This window comes from Phocoena phocoena, chromosome 6, assembly GCF_963924675.1.
Source record: "Phocoena phocoena chromosome 6, mPhoPho1.1, whole genome shotgun sequence".
Lineage (NCBI taxonomy): Eukaryota > Metazoa > Chordata > Mammalia > Artiodactyla > Phocoenidae > Phocoena > Phocoena phocoena.
In genome coordinates, this window is record NC_089224.1 from 113,021,346 (window position 1) to 113,034,891 (window position 13,546).

The 13,546-nt window shown below is 65.4% G+C and overlaps 1 protein-coding gene across 1 annotated transcript in view; it reads left to right on the forward strand.

Moving 5' to 3' along the window:
• The first annotated feature begins 326 nt into the window (after nucleotides 1-326).
• Nucleotides 327-13,546, forward strand: part of BRD3 (bromodomain containing 3) — a 32,864-nt gene continuing 19,644 nt past the window's right edge. The window contains exon 1 of the mRNA XM_065879787.1: nucleotides 327-381. The gene's annotated coding sequence lies outside the window, so the exon portion shown is untranslated. The remainder of the gene's footprint in view (nucleotides 382-13,546) is intronic.

Here is a 13,546-nt window from a genome sequence, read left to right on the forward strand (position 1 = left end):
CTTGCGCGGGAGGGCGCGCGGGAGGGCCGCGCCGGGTCCCCGAGTCGCCGCCGGCGCCGCGCCCCGCCCCCGCGCGCCCCCCGGCCCGGGCCCGCTCGCGGCCGGGTCGGCGGGGCGGGCGGCGGGCGGGGGCGCGCGGGGCGGGGCGGGGCGGGGCGCGGCGCCGGCGGGGCCGGGACATGTAGTCCGCGCGCCATGGCCTCTCCTGGGCGGCCCCGGCGCGGGCCCGGCCGCGGACTACGACTCCCGCCAGGCGCCGCGGCGCAGCGCATGAGCCCTGCTCGGCTCCGGCGCGTCTATTATGCTGCCGGGGCCGGCGAGCCAAAGAGGAGCCGGCCGCGCGGGCCGGGAGGGGACGGCCGCAGGAGCCGCCGAGGCCAAGTACGCCTTTCTCTTGCTTCCTTGCGCGCGCGGGGCGGCGGGCGGCGCGGGTGGCGGCGGGCCGGGCGGGGCGGGGAGCGCGGCCCCGTACGCCCCGCGCAGGCCGCCGGCGCGTCCGGGGAGCCGGGCGCCCGGGACGCCGTCGCCGCCTCCGCCTTTGTGCGCGGCCACGATGCAACAAAGCGCGGCGGCGGCCCGGGGTCGCGACGGCGGCGGCGGCGGCGGCGCGGGCCCCCTCCCCTCCGCCCGCGCCCTCCCGGCCGCCCGCGTCCCGGGCTCGGGGGCGTCGCCGCGGCCGGGGCGCGCAGCCCGGAGTTGGCACGGCCCGCGCGCCCCGCGCCAGCGATCTCCCGCGCGCCCTCCCTCACGGAAAGGATTTTTTTCCCCCTTTCCTCCGCCCGCCATCTTTCGAAGGGGGGATCGGGGCGGACGTGGAGGGGAAGGTGCGCTTCGGCGCCACTTTCCCCGCGCCCCTTTCCCCGCGCCCGTCCCGCCCGCCCTGGCTCCTGGCCGCGGGTCTCGCGCGGGGGCCGTCGCCGCGGCCGGGGCGGGGGGCGAGGCCGGGCCCGGGAGCGGGCGGCGTGGCGTGGAGGCCGCTTTCTCCAGAGTTAGGGGCCCGAGCTGACTTTGAGCCCTTTGGAGTTGCTGGGTCGTTGCAGCGCGGCCAAGAGGAGACCCAGTTCCCGTTTTGAAATCAGCCCGAAAAGCGCTTAATCCGGGCGAGGTTGAGTTGCGGGAGGAACGGGGGTGCGTGCCCTCCTTCCCACTCAGGGTGGGCCGCGGCCTGACAGCACGGCACAAGCTCATCGGGGAGAAGTACTCACCCCAAACCTCACACGGCCCCCCGGTCCTCGTGGGCTCCCCGTGAATAAAGCTGGGGCCAGGGGGAGTCCTCTTCCTCCACCGGTTGCTCATCCGGGGGCAGGTCGGGGTGGAGGTCTTGGGCCGCCTCCTTTCCCTCGGGGCCAGGGGGCAGTTTTGGAAAGATGAAAGTGGGGGTACGGAACCGGTCCGCCTGGAGACCCACGTGGGGCGGTCCCGTGGTCCATCCTGAGGGTTCCCGCCATTGGGCCCAGTCCCTGACCATCCTGTGATCCTTCATTTTGGCTGAAAGCTTTCTACCCAAAAGTGCATAACTGGGGCTGCCCCCGTGTGTTCCCTGGGTTGTGGCTGCAGAGTTAATGGGGAGGTGGCATTGGGTATCAGTGAGCAAACTGGCTGGAGGGCGGAAGGCAAGTAAATGAAGGAGTCGCTCTGGCCCCTCCTCCTCGTGCCCCCCCCAAGTGAAGACGTAGAAGAAAGTTTTTTTTGTTTGTTTTTCTTTTTTAATCCTGCTGTTGTAGGCCTTCTTCCTGACTCTTTCTTTAAAATAGGGGTTCTTTTCCTGGGTCCATGGAGTGGCCCTGGGGAGATCCTGAAATCTACGCAAAGTCGCCTGGGCGGCATGTCTTCTGGGGGAGTAGTTGGCTTTCAAGGGTAACAAGAAAAGGCCTGAACCCGTGCAAGGCTGAGTCTTCAGGAGTTAGGGACCTCCTTCCTTCCCTCCCTCCCTCCCTCCCTCTCTCTCCCTCCCCTATCCCTCCCTCCGTCCTCTGGCAGCCCTGAGTGCGGCCTCTCATTTGCAAATAAAGCTCTGTGTTTGCCCTTTTCTGTCTTGAGGCCTTGATGTGTGCTGGTGGTTACAGATCGGGAGAGATAGGGCACACGGCATCTGGGGCGGGCGGTGTGGGCCATTTCGCTTTGACCTTTCTGGTAACCTCGGGGGCCCCAGGACTCTGGAATCCCGCCCCAAGCAGCTTCTCAGAAGCTTCGATCCAGTCCCAGCCCTGCCACGGGGACGTCCGGGGAGGAGGGACGGGCAGCACCAGGTCAATTTTTGTTTTGTTTTTAGAAAGTGGAGTAATTGCTTTCTCTCCACCACAGCCCGCGCGTGTTTGGGAAGTGAGCTCTGAATAAAGGGAGAGGATTTGTAAATATTCTGCTCCTGCCTTCCTGGCCCAGCAGAGCGGTCACGGGCAGAAAGTGAAAGTGGGCGGGGGGGGGGGGGTGGCGGGGTAAAAAGCGAACCGCCTACCGCCCGCCGCAGCCGGCGGCTGTTCCTGCGCCCTCTTCCTCCAGGCTGGCGAGTTGCCAGCTGCCCGAGCCCTGCGCCGGGCAAGCGGCGAGGCGCACGGCCATTTCCTGGTTCTCGGCGGCAGAGCTTTCCCTGGGGAGTGCTGGCCGCGGCCCCGAGTGGAGTGGTTGTTTCGGGACCAGCGGGCCGGCTCCAGCGTCTGCCTGGACGGACGGCGGCTCTCCGTCTGCCGCTGGTGGGTCCTATTCTCCTCGGGAGAGCGGCTCTCATCCAGTGGGTCCAGGGGGAGCTGGGCCGGGTCGGGAGTGGGGGGGGGGTCCACCGCCCCCCAGCGAGCGGCTGCATCTGGCCGCTTGCTTCAAGCCTCTCTGCAGGTCGCTGGATTTTCGGGGCGGTCGTGTGGGTGGGTGAGTGAGTAGCCTGGTCCGCCTTTCCCGTCTCCCCACGTGATGGTCTAGCTGTAAAGCGACAGAGCCCCCAGGCAGGGCCCACAGACCCTGCATTAGCAGGGCAGTATCTAGTCAGCATTCCTTGCTTCCGAAGGAGACTTTAGTGAATTGTAGCAGAAAGCAGCGTCCTGCTGGCCGTATTCCTGCCTGCTGGGAACTTGTCAGGGGAGCCCCTGCTTGGGAGCCTGCCCGCCGTCCCACCCGAGGCTCTGCCCCCTGGTTGCGGCAGGTGTCAGAGCAGCGCGCACTGCCCATTGTGCTTGGCTCGGGGCTGCTGGTAGGTGCCCGGGCGGTGAGTGGCTTGTTGCACCTCCTCAGCCACCCCGCCCCGCCCATTGTGAATCCCTTTGGCACCTGCACCCCTGCTCCGGGTGCCTGTGGTCCTGCCTCTGAGAAGCACGGGCCTCTTAAAGGCAAAGCGTCGCTTTCTGGATCTGGAGCGGAGATGACGGTTACCTGTGTGGGGGTGTCTGTCCAGAGGCCCGAGGCTCTGCTGTGTCAGTGCTGTGGGTGAGCGTTAATTTCTTTTGCCAGGTTTTAACTATCCCACAGGAGAATCAGTTCTCGACCTAACTCCCTTTTTAGGGCCTTTATGACCTCGAGTTAGAACCGGCAGGTGCACTTGGGGGGAAGCCCCCCTCCCTTCCTGCTGCAGTACTGGGAGAGTGCACCGGAAGGTCACGAGGTGCCTGGGAGAGTCCTTTCGCCGCTGCTTGGGAACTGCCACTTGGGATGCGTGGTGGGGGGCCTTCAGGTGCCCCAGTGGCATTTTTCTGCCAGTGCTGGAAGCTGGGCTCGGTGACCCGTGTGGCAGCGTTTCCACAGTGATGTTCAGGAGTGTGATCCGGAGGGTGTTCGGGGGGGCTGGGGGTACCTGTGTCACAGGTGTCAAACCATGGTGAGGATCTGGGGCTCCGGGGTCCCCGCCGAGGTCCCCGGTACGCGGGGGCAGGACCGGCCTCGCCTCCTGTGAGGCCGAATGCGCGTCGTGTGGCGGGACCCTCGTGACGCGTTATCAGGAGGAGGCGGAGCTTGGGGGCAGCCTGGCCTGACGGTGTCTCAGGGATGAAACTTGGGAGCAAAGGGAAAGGAAGGGCAGGAACGGGGTGCTGCCCAGCTCCAAGCCCGCTTGCGCTGTCGGGCAGAGCCGTGGTGGTGCCAGCCTGGTGCTGGAGGCTGCTTGTTAAGAGCTGGGGCCCTGCTGGCTGTGCACCCCAGATAAGGCGCACACCCACCCTGTGCTCTGTTGTCTTAGCTGCCACCAGGCTGTCGTAGGTCTGGGGTGGGGAGACACCAGTGACCGTGTGACTGTCCCCTGGGATGACAGACCCCCCCCCACGCCCCGCAGGCCGGGAGGGGCTGGCTGCAGGATGCGCTAAGTTGCGAGCACCCGGGCTGTGGGAAACGTTCCAGCGACGGCGGGCCAGGGTGCCCAGCCTTTGGGAGCCTGAGCTAAGCCTGGTGCTGGTTGCCGGAATGGGTGCCGGTCCCTCTCCGGGGCTCCCAGGCTCCGGACAGCCCTCCCGTGGGAGCACCTGCTGTTCTGGAAAGGCGTGGGCACCCGGGGAATGTGTTTGTGTTGGGCAGGGTCGGGGAGGTGAGAGCCTAACTCGGACCCTGGTTTACCGAGGCTGCACCATCCTATCCTCGGCCCCGCTCTGGGCTGGCGCCGGCGGGCTGCCCTTCCTGCCGCTGACCCCGAGGGGCAGCTAGGGTGACGGGTGGGGAGGGCTGGCTGCCCCTCGACATCAGGATCCGGCAGTGGTCGGGGGCTCCCAGTCTGCTTGCCTGCCGCTGTGCCTCTGGGCTCCGTGGCCTCCCAGGCCCTCTCCGCCTCATGTGCCCTCTGTTAGGTGGGGTGATGGGGTCAGAGCTTCCTTCTGAGGGCTTCTCCCTGGGGTCTCAGGTTGAGAGGGACCTGGGGGGACAGCCATTTCCTCGGTCTGGTCTGGGATACAGTGCCTGGCTCGGGGTTTTCGGGGTTGCTAATGCATACGCGTGGGGTGTTGAATGGGGGGTGTTCTGTTGGGACGGGCACAGAACACCCCCCGTGGGTGACGACAGCATGCCGAGCCTTGGTGCTCGCAGGGCCGGGTCCCCCCGTAAGTGCATGTGACCGCCTGACCCCTAGCAGAGAGGATGGTCCCCCCTTTCCCTCTCCAAGACAAAGTGTGGTGCCAGTCACGCTGTCCTCACTCACTGTGTCCCCTGAGGACCTTCCCCTTCGAGTGGTGGGTCCCTCACCCCCCTCCCAGAAGCCCCATGGAGCTTTACACGCCCCCCACCCCGACACACACACACACATCACACACCGCTGGTACAGCAGCGTCTTGTGGTTTTTCAGTTGGTTTTTCTTTTGGGTAGGTTGGTTGAAAGGTGGGAGGAGACAGAGCCTCACAGAGGTGGGGCGGGGGCGGCTGGCCGGACCCCCGCCGTGAGCAGTGAGCCCCCCTCAGCAGGGCTGGCGACGCCCACCAGAGCCGGTATCTCGGGTCCACGGTGAGGCTGCCGACGTTCTGGCCAGAAAGGAAACCTTCAGAGGCTGGCTTCCCCGAGGGGGGCTGGCGGGCTGGGGAGAAACGTGGGGCATCAGGGAAAACTGGATCGAGAAGGAGCCTTAGGTGCTTGGGTGCCGGGGGTGCGGAGCCGAGAGGACATGGTGGCGTCAGGAAGGGGGACCATGGCTGCTGGCCCCTCAGTGGGCCAGGCAGGGTGCCTCAGGAGACCCCATAGGCCTCGGGGTGCTGCAGACGTTCCGTGAGACCGATGGGGTCCCTTGCCGGTGGGGAGCAGAAGTGATCCAGACCAACGGTGGGCTTGGGGCCCTGGTTGGGGCCAAGGCGCTCCAGGCAGAGCCCCTTCGGGCAGGGGGTGGGCAGGGGGTGGTGGCCAGCAGGGCCCAGTGTGCGGAGGACCCCCGCTCGCCCACCTAACGTCCCCTGGGGCCCCACGGGAGGAGGCAGTGGGCTCCGTCTGTCACTGAAGCCGACTCTGCCCGCACGGATCCTGTTTCCTGAGGCCCGGCTGCCCGGGGGCAAAGGAGCTGGGGCGCGGGCCTTGCCCCTTCCTGCAGCTCGCCGCCCCCCGTCTCTGCGGGATTGTTGCAGGAGCTCCGGGAGGCAGCGAGGGAGTGTTTGTTTTTAATGAATTTATTTGTTTTATTTATTTATTTTTGGCTGCGTTGGGTCTTCGTTGCCCCGCGCGGGCTTCTCTTCGCGGTGGCTTCTCCTGTTGCGGAGCATGGTCGCTAGGCGCGCGGGCTTCAGTAGTTGTGACTCGTGGGCTCTAGAGCACAGGCTCCGTAGTTCTGGTATGCGGGCTCTGTAGTTGTGGCATGTGGGCTCAGTAGTTGTGGCACGCGGGCTCAGTAGTTGTGGCACGCGGGCTCTAGAGCACAGACTCAGTAGTTGTGATGCACGGGCTTAGTTGCTTCGCGGCACGTGGGATCTTCCCGGACCAGGGCTCGAACCCACGTCCCCTGCATTGGCAGGCGGATTCTTTTTTTTTTTTTTTTTAATTTATTTACTTATTTATTTTAATTTTGTCTGCATTGGGTCTTCGTTGCTGCGCGTGGCCTTCTCTAGCTGCAGCGAGCGGGGGCTACTCTTCGTTGTGGTGCGTGGGCTTCTCATTGCGGTGGCTTCTCTTGTTGCAGAGCTCGGGCTCTAGGCACACGGGCTTCAGTAGTTGTGGCTCACGGGCTCTAGAGCGCGAGCTTCAGTAGTTGCGGTGCACAGGCTTAGTTACTCCGCGGCATGTGGGATCTTCCCGGACCAGGGCTCGAACCCGTGTCCTCTGCATTGGCAGGCGGATTCTTAACCACCGTGCCACCAGGGAGGTCAGGTGGAGGAGTCTTTGGGGTTGGGGGGACGGCGTTGCTCACAGCCTGGCTCTGCTTCTGACTGGATGGCCTTGTGCCCCTTGATCTCTGAGCCTCTGCCCCCCCACCTGGAAAGTGGAGCCCACGTGACCCACACTGACGCCAGGATGGGGCCCAGGGAGTCAGGGCCGTGTAGCGTCGGGCCCCCCAGGGGTGCCTGACTCACCTGATCCCTGAGTCACCCGACTAAGGAAGGCCGGTGGGTCTGAGCAGGGCGAGAGGGAAGGCGGAGGGAGCACAGGCCCTGCCCCCCCCCCCCCAGGATGGTGGAGTCACTCCCTGGCTTTTTTCTACCTCTGATCACCCCTCTGAACGTCAACACCCCCTATAAGCCTCCCCTCCTTCCTGAATGTGGCTCAGGACTTCCCCCTTCAGGCCCAACGCCCTCCAACCTAGGAGCCTCCCGAGGACCCCCTCCACCTGCTTCCTCCTCTGACCCCGGCCTCATCCCCGCCCCGTGGCTGGAGGCCCTTCCCCTGATGCTGGTGAGTGAGGCTCTTTCTGCCCTTCTGTCCGGCATCCTCCATCTAGCATCCCCTCGACACCTGTCGGGGTCCAGGCTGCCCAGGAGTGCCCTCCTCTGCCTGCTGTGGTCCTGTCTGTGGCGGGAGGGCCGGAGCTGCTGCCGCTGCGTTTTCAGGGTGTTTCCCACAGTGGCACCTGGACAGAGGTCCCCACTCTCTCCTTGTTTGTCCAGGACCCTGAATAGCCCTGGTGTCCAGGCTCTTCTGATGTGTCCCTCTGGGCTGAGCGAGCCTACAGGGGCCGCTTCTCTGCACTTTATTTCCGATTCCAGTTCCCCAAGGAGGAATGAGATGGGTCCCAGAGGATGAGTCCAGGGGCGGGGAGATGGCCATGACCTCCGGGTCCGCCTGCCCCGGTCTGCAGCCGGGTGTGTCCAGCTCCCGTGAGTCCCTCACGGAGTGGCGAGTGTGTGACTCTGGAGGGTGGGGTGACTGGCCTGTGTCCCCCGCCTGCCGCTGGCCAGCCGTTTGGCTTTCTGGACGCTTCCTCAGGATCCCACCAGAAGCCCCGTCTCTGGGTTTTCTCTTGCTGTTCAAGGGCTTTTGTGGTCTGAGCATTTCCTCTCTGGGTGGTTTCGAGGGAAGGTTGTTTTCACTCTGACCTTCGCCCCGTTTGTGGTTCCGCCTCCCACCCCGTCGGGCAGCCCCGGGAGGTGGGGGTGGGGGAGATTCTCTGGGCCTCGGTTTCCCCTCTGAGGGGTGGGGCCCCGTTCCTGCCCTCGGCCCGGGTGTCCCCGCGCAGTGCGCACCACCGGCCGGGCCAGCGGATCCTCAAGGCTCCTTTCCGAACCCCACCTCCTAGAAGGCTGGTTTCCAGCTCGGCCGGTGTGGAGCGGGCCCGGTGGGCTGTGACGCCGGTGAGATCAGGCTGCACGTCTTTGCCCGCAGGAGATGAGACAACCCCGTCCCGCTGGGGGCTTGGGGGTGGTGAAGGGGAGACTTGGTAACTTGCGGGTTTTATACGTCTGGGTTTAGGGCGCTGGGCTCTGTCACCTGCACTGCCCCACCCGGTCCCGGGTTATCCTGCCTGGGTCCATCTCCCCCCACCCCCTCACCTGTAGTCCTTTGCCCTGCCAGGTGGGGGGGGGGTGTGTGGCACGAGGAGTAGGGTCATGTCCCCCAAATCTCGCTGTTGCCGTGGTGGTGGGCAATGCAGGGTCCTGAGCACCCAGGGAAAGGGGGCATCACCCTCTTCTTGTGGTGGGGCAGGGGCTTTCCAGTGTGGCCAGTCGAGAGACAGCAAAGGCTCCCAGAGTACTCAGCTTCTGCCACGAGCACCCCTGTTCCGTCCTGTCCCCTCCAGACCCCCGCTCATTTCAGCCCCCTTCCCACCTCCCCGTTTTCACGAAGCAAGCTCCAGGCACATTTCCTTCGTAAGACGTTTGGTACCCACGTCTAAAGGACAAGGGCTCTTTAAGAGTTATAAAAAGCCACAGCACCACTGTCACCCCCAGAGCTTGACGTTGGATCCCAGAGATGGTCCGAGAGACGGCGTTGCCTCACTGCCCGGCAGGTGCTTCTCACAAACTGGCCCAGGGCACAGGCGCTGGGGTCGGGAGCCACCACCTCGCCTGCCCCGCCTTCCCTCTCGCCCTGCTCAGACCCACCGGCCTTCCTGAGTTGGGTGACTCAGGGATCAGGTGAGTCAGGCACCCCTGGGGGGCCCGACGCTACACGGGGAGGGGTGAGCTTTTCTCCTGATTCTTTTGCAATGAAAGCTGACCCTTGACAGCTGATACAAGGCTGTCTGTGGTCCTTATTTACTCGTAGACTGAACATTTGTATGTTTCCCTGCAGAATGTCGTGTCTGATTTGGTATGTTATCTCAGACCCAGGGGGCTGGGGGTGTCTCTGGGAGACCCCCTCCCCTCACCCCACGGAATGGTGCACTGGCTGGGTTCTGAGACCCGAAAGGTTCACTCAGGACACACCTGGCTCGGGGAGAGCGGCTGTCAGGCTCTGGCCTGTCCCACGAGGCCGGGGGGCGGTGTTTGCTCCCCCCGTTCCTGGTGGGCGATGCCTTCTCGTGTCCGAGTGCTGGAGAGGGGATGTCAGGTGTTCCCGGGGCTCACGGGCTGTCCCAGGAGGGTGGGCGTCTGTGGGGGCTTTGCTCCCGCCCCCAGGGGGCAGCTCGACAATGTGGTGAGAGCCTGAGCTGGCACGCCACCTGTGAGCTCTGGGTGCCACGGGCTGACCAGGGAACCCGGGGTGGGGTCCCAGCCGGACCTTCTGTCTGCTCCTTCTGTGGCCCCTCGTGGTGTCTCCGCCCAGCCTCAATGGCTTGGAACATGGGAACGGGCCGGACCCTTCTGGTACCCACCCCCCACTCTGAATCTGCCTTGTTTCCCTTGATTTGGGGGCCCGTGGGCACCCCCCTGGGATTCCCTCGAGGACGAGGTCTGGCGGCCCCCATGGCAACTTTGGGTCCCCGGCTGGTGAGGCCTGCTGGGCAGGGTGACCAGGCCTCTCTCCTGGGTGGGGCCTGGCATGGCCTGCGTTCCCGCGAGGGCCCAGCGCCCGCCGGGAGGGGACCGGCCCGGGGGGAGCTGTGGGGAGGAGCAGCTGGCTCCCTTGCTCTCCGATGGACAGGCCGCCTCCGTCTGCACCTTCGTCGTCTCCTGCGCAGCTTGCCGGCTCCGGCCAGGGCGGCTCAGCTGGGTGGCCTGTGGTTCCCTGCCAGGACCACGTGGGGTCGGGAGGAGGGTGACGGGTTGCTCCTGGTGCGCCGGGACGTGGCGGCTGGGAGAAGTGGGAAGCTGCGTTTGTGTTTTAAACGGGTCCATCCCATTGCATAGGCTGGGTCCATCGCAAGTGTAACCTCATGGTGTCTTCATGGCATGCAGAGGTGGGTATCCAGGGACCCTCGGGCTCTGTCCCTTTGCTGTGGCCCCTCCCTGCGTGGCTTGGGAACCACAGGCACCTCCGTTTTTCCACCCGAGGGGCCAGTGTCACCCAGCTCTCTAACCACTCTCCGTGATGTCCCTGGCCTCCCACGTCCTCGTGGGTGGGGAGCCGTGCCTCCATCCGTGGGGCTGCATTGGGGGCACTAGACAGCCGATGGCCATGCTGCTGGGGCTCAGCCAGGAGGGGAGCTGGCATTGGACCCCGGTGTGGCAGCACCAAGGGGGCGCTCCCCGCTGCCCTTCTGCGTGCTCCTCGTGTCTGGGGCCCTCTTTGCATCTCTGGCCGGAAGTTAGGATCAGGCCAGGGACTTGGAGGGGCACTGCTGGCCTGTGCCTGCCCCCAGGGCTCGCCAGGTGGCCTTGCCGTTGGTTGCAGTGGGGTCATCTTGTTCCTTAGCTGCCCGGCTCCTCCTCTCACCCTGTGTCACCCGTGATGCCAGGAGCCAGGTCGGGGAGGCACGGGGTCCTGGGCTTATGTCCCAGAATCTCCATGTGGGCAGGCTCAGGAAGTAGCCCGGGGATGGAGGGGCCTCAGCTCTGTCATCTGTGCGATGGGCCTGGTCATTGACCTCATAGCACCACGTGGCGTCTCACCCTCAGCAGAGGTTTGAAGGGCTCCTGGCCGTGGCCGACCACCCAGTGCATTTCTTGGTGCTTCTCCAGGAAGCACGGTGAGAGTCTGTTCCTGTGCGGCCGGGGGACCCTGGGCACGGCTAGTGGGGGACTCCCCCGCAGTCTCCCCTTCCTGTTGCTTCAAACCCCCATGTCCCTCCACAACTCTTGTCCGTTACTGATGGCGGTTCAGGGCTGAGCCCTGTGAGAGGGTCAGCTGGTAGACTGTTTAAGTTCCAGCTTCTCTCTGGAAGCAGCCTGTGCCTTCCGGTCTCAGAATGTGGCCCTGACCCCCGCCCAGACCGGGAGGCTGACGGACAGCACAGCTGCTGGCGGCGGGGAGCTGGGCGGCACCCTTGGCATCCATCCTCGTCCCTCTGCTGCCCCGACAGGTGGGCGCTGGGGGGATTTCTCGGCCCTCCGGGCGACACGGGGGTGGCCGACTGCGCCTCCCGCCGGTGGCCCTGCCGAGGTCCAGCCAAGACTTCGGGGTCGTCGCGGCCCCCGGATTTCCCCTGGACGGAGCACACGGGGCTGCCTGGCCTGTCCCCAGACTCTGGGGCAGTGTCATGCTTGGCCATGTTTGTACATTTTTCCAAAAGAGAAATCCCTTTACACTTCTTTCTTTTTGCAAAAGTAACACGTTCTTAAAAAGAAAAAAAAAATCCACCATTCAGAACCGCCGGCAGAAAGGGAGAAAGCAGCCTTGGGGCCTGTATGCTGTGGGTGTGAGGCCCTGAGTGCTGGGGACGTCCATCATCTTCCTGCCCCTCGTGGGAGCGTCCCGAGGCGGCGTGGGGCCTTCTGCATTCCCGTCCATGCTCAGCCGGGGTCTGGTTTCCTCGGGGTCGCTGTCGGGTCTGCAGGATTGCGGGAGAGGCAAGGCCAGGCTCTCGCTGCGGCTCCGCTCGCCCCGGACGTGCCGGCCCTGAGGTCTGGGCTCCGTGTGAAGGAGTGAAGGCTGTGCCCCAGGAGGGAACTGCGGGGCCCCTTTACTCCGCCCGCCATCCCAGAGGGCACAGCGCGGGGTGACCTGTGCGAGTGTATGTCCCACCAGAGAGGGTCATGCCCGAGCGCCCCGGCTGTCCCTTGCCAATCTCCTCCCCAGCCACGCAGCCCTTCCCAGGAGATGGATCCTGGCTCCTGGGATGGAAGGGGCTTGGGGAGGGGGGTGCCCCCCAACCTCTCACGCTCTAGCTGCCCTTCCTTCCTTCCTCCCTGTTGAGCTGGTGCCCAGGCTGCCGGGGACAGAGGGCAAGCCAGGTGCCTGCCTCCGCCGTGGGGGTGCTGTGTGGCACCGCCTGACGGGGGACACTGTGACCCCTGCGGTCATCTGCATGTTCCTGCAGGGCTTTGAGTGCATGGGGGCCCCCCCGCCTCGTTCCAGTGGAGGTGCTGGGGGCAACATTCCTGTTTGCAGAGAGGGGGAGGTCCCATTGCCACGTGCCGTCCCCCAGGCCGTGGGGCATCCAGCACCTTTTGCATGTGTCGCCTCTAGACCTCACAGACCCTGCTGGGGTCCCAAGTGTTTCCACACCTTGGGACTCCCTGTGGCCTGGGGTGAACGCTGGCATTCGGTGAGCGTGTGCCGGGCCAGGCCCTGGGCTCAGAGCTTAGCCACGCAGTCTGGGACCCACCCCACCCCACCCCGGCTCTGCCTTGCAGCCAGTGGGTGCTCACCCCACGATGGGGTTGTGTCCTGTGTTTGCTGCGGGGGCCGGCTTCCTGCTCAGCCGTGGGTGTGGGGTATTTGGTGATTGGTCAGAAGAGGGAGGCAGGGCAGAGGCCAGGCCGAGGGTCCTGATGGCAGCCCCAGCACATCCCTGCAGAGAGCTGTGTCCGTCTGTCCTTGTGCTCGGAGGAGGCCGGTGTGCTGTGTCCTGCCCATTTTCTGCTCCCTGGACCATGCAGCAGCAGCGCTGGGTACTGGGCATCTGCCCACCCGCCCCACATCTGGCGGCCCGCAGTGCACCGGGCTGGCATCTAGGCCCAGGGTGAGGGGGTGGCAGGAACAGGGTGCATCCTTCCTTCACGGATCCCGGGTCCCCCCACGTAGGGAGCCGCCTCAGCCGTCCCGACCTGAGCGCTCTGTGTTGGATCCCTTTAGTCTCACAGAGCCCTGTGGGGACACAGGGGGACCAGATCCCATGGCTGGCGAAGGGCAGAACTGGGATTGCGAACAGGAGCCTGGCCCCGGCATCTGCTCTGCACCCCTGAACTGCCCGGGGTCCAGGAGGGTCCGGGAGGCCCTGGCGGGTGGTGGCATTGGGGCAGAGGAGCCAGAGGAGGAGAGGGAGGGTGCGGGCCTGCGTAGCCACAGCAGCCAGGACAGGGAGACGAGTCACTGGCCAGAGCGGGACAGGCAGTGCTGGTTTGGACAGGAGCCCCGTGTAGGGCAAGGCCATCGAGGGGAGAGGGGAGGGCAGGCCCGTGGGAGGTTCGCAGAGACCCCAGCAGGAGGCGGTGGTGCTGGGCCAGAAGGAGTCAGACCTGCTGGGGGTGGGGCTCCAGGGTGAGCACTCAGGCGCCTTTCCGTCGGGTGGTGTGTTGCAGCCTCAGCGCCGCCAGCCTGGCGGGCACAGCCGCCCTCTGTACGGAGCTGCCCTGGGGGCCAGGGCGCTGCCCCAGGTTGGCGAGATGGGGGCGCATGAGAGGCGCCCGCTTGCCCGGGGAGAGTGTGGAGGAGAGGAGCTGCAAGCCCCCAGGATGGCGGGCGGGGGGGC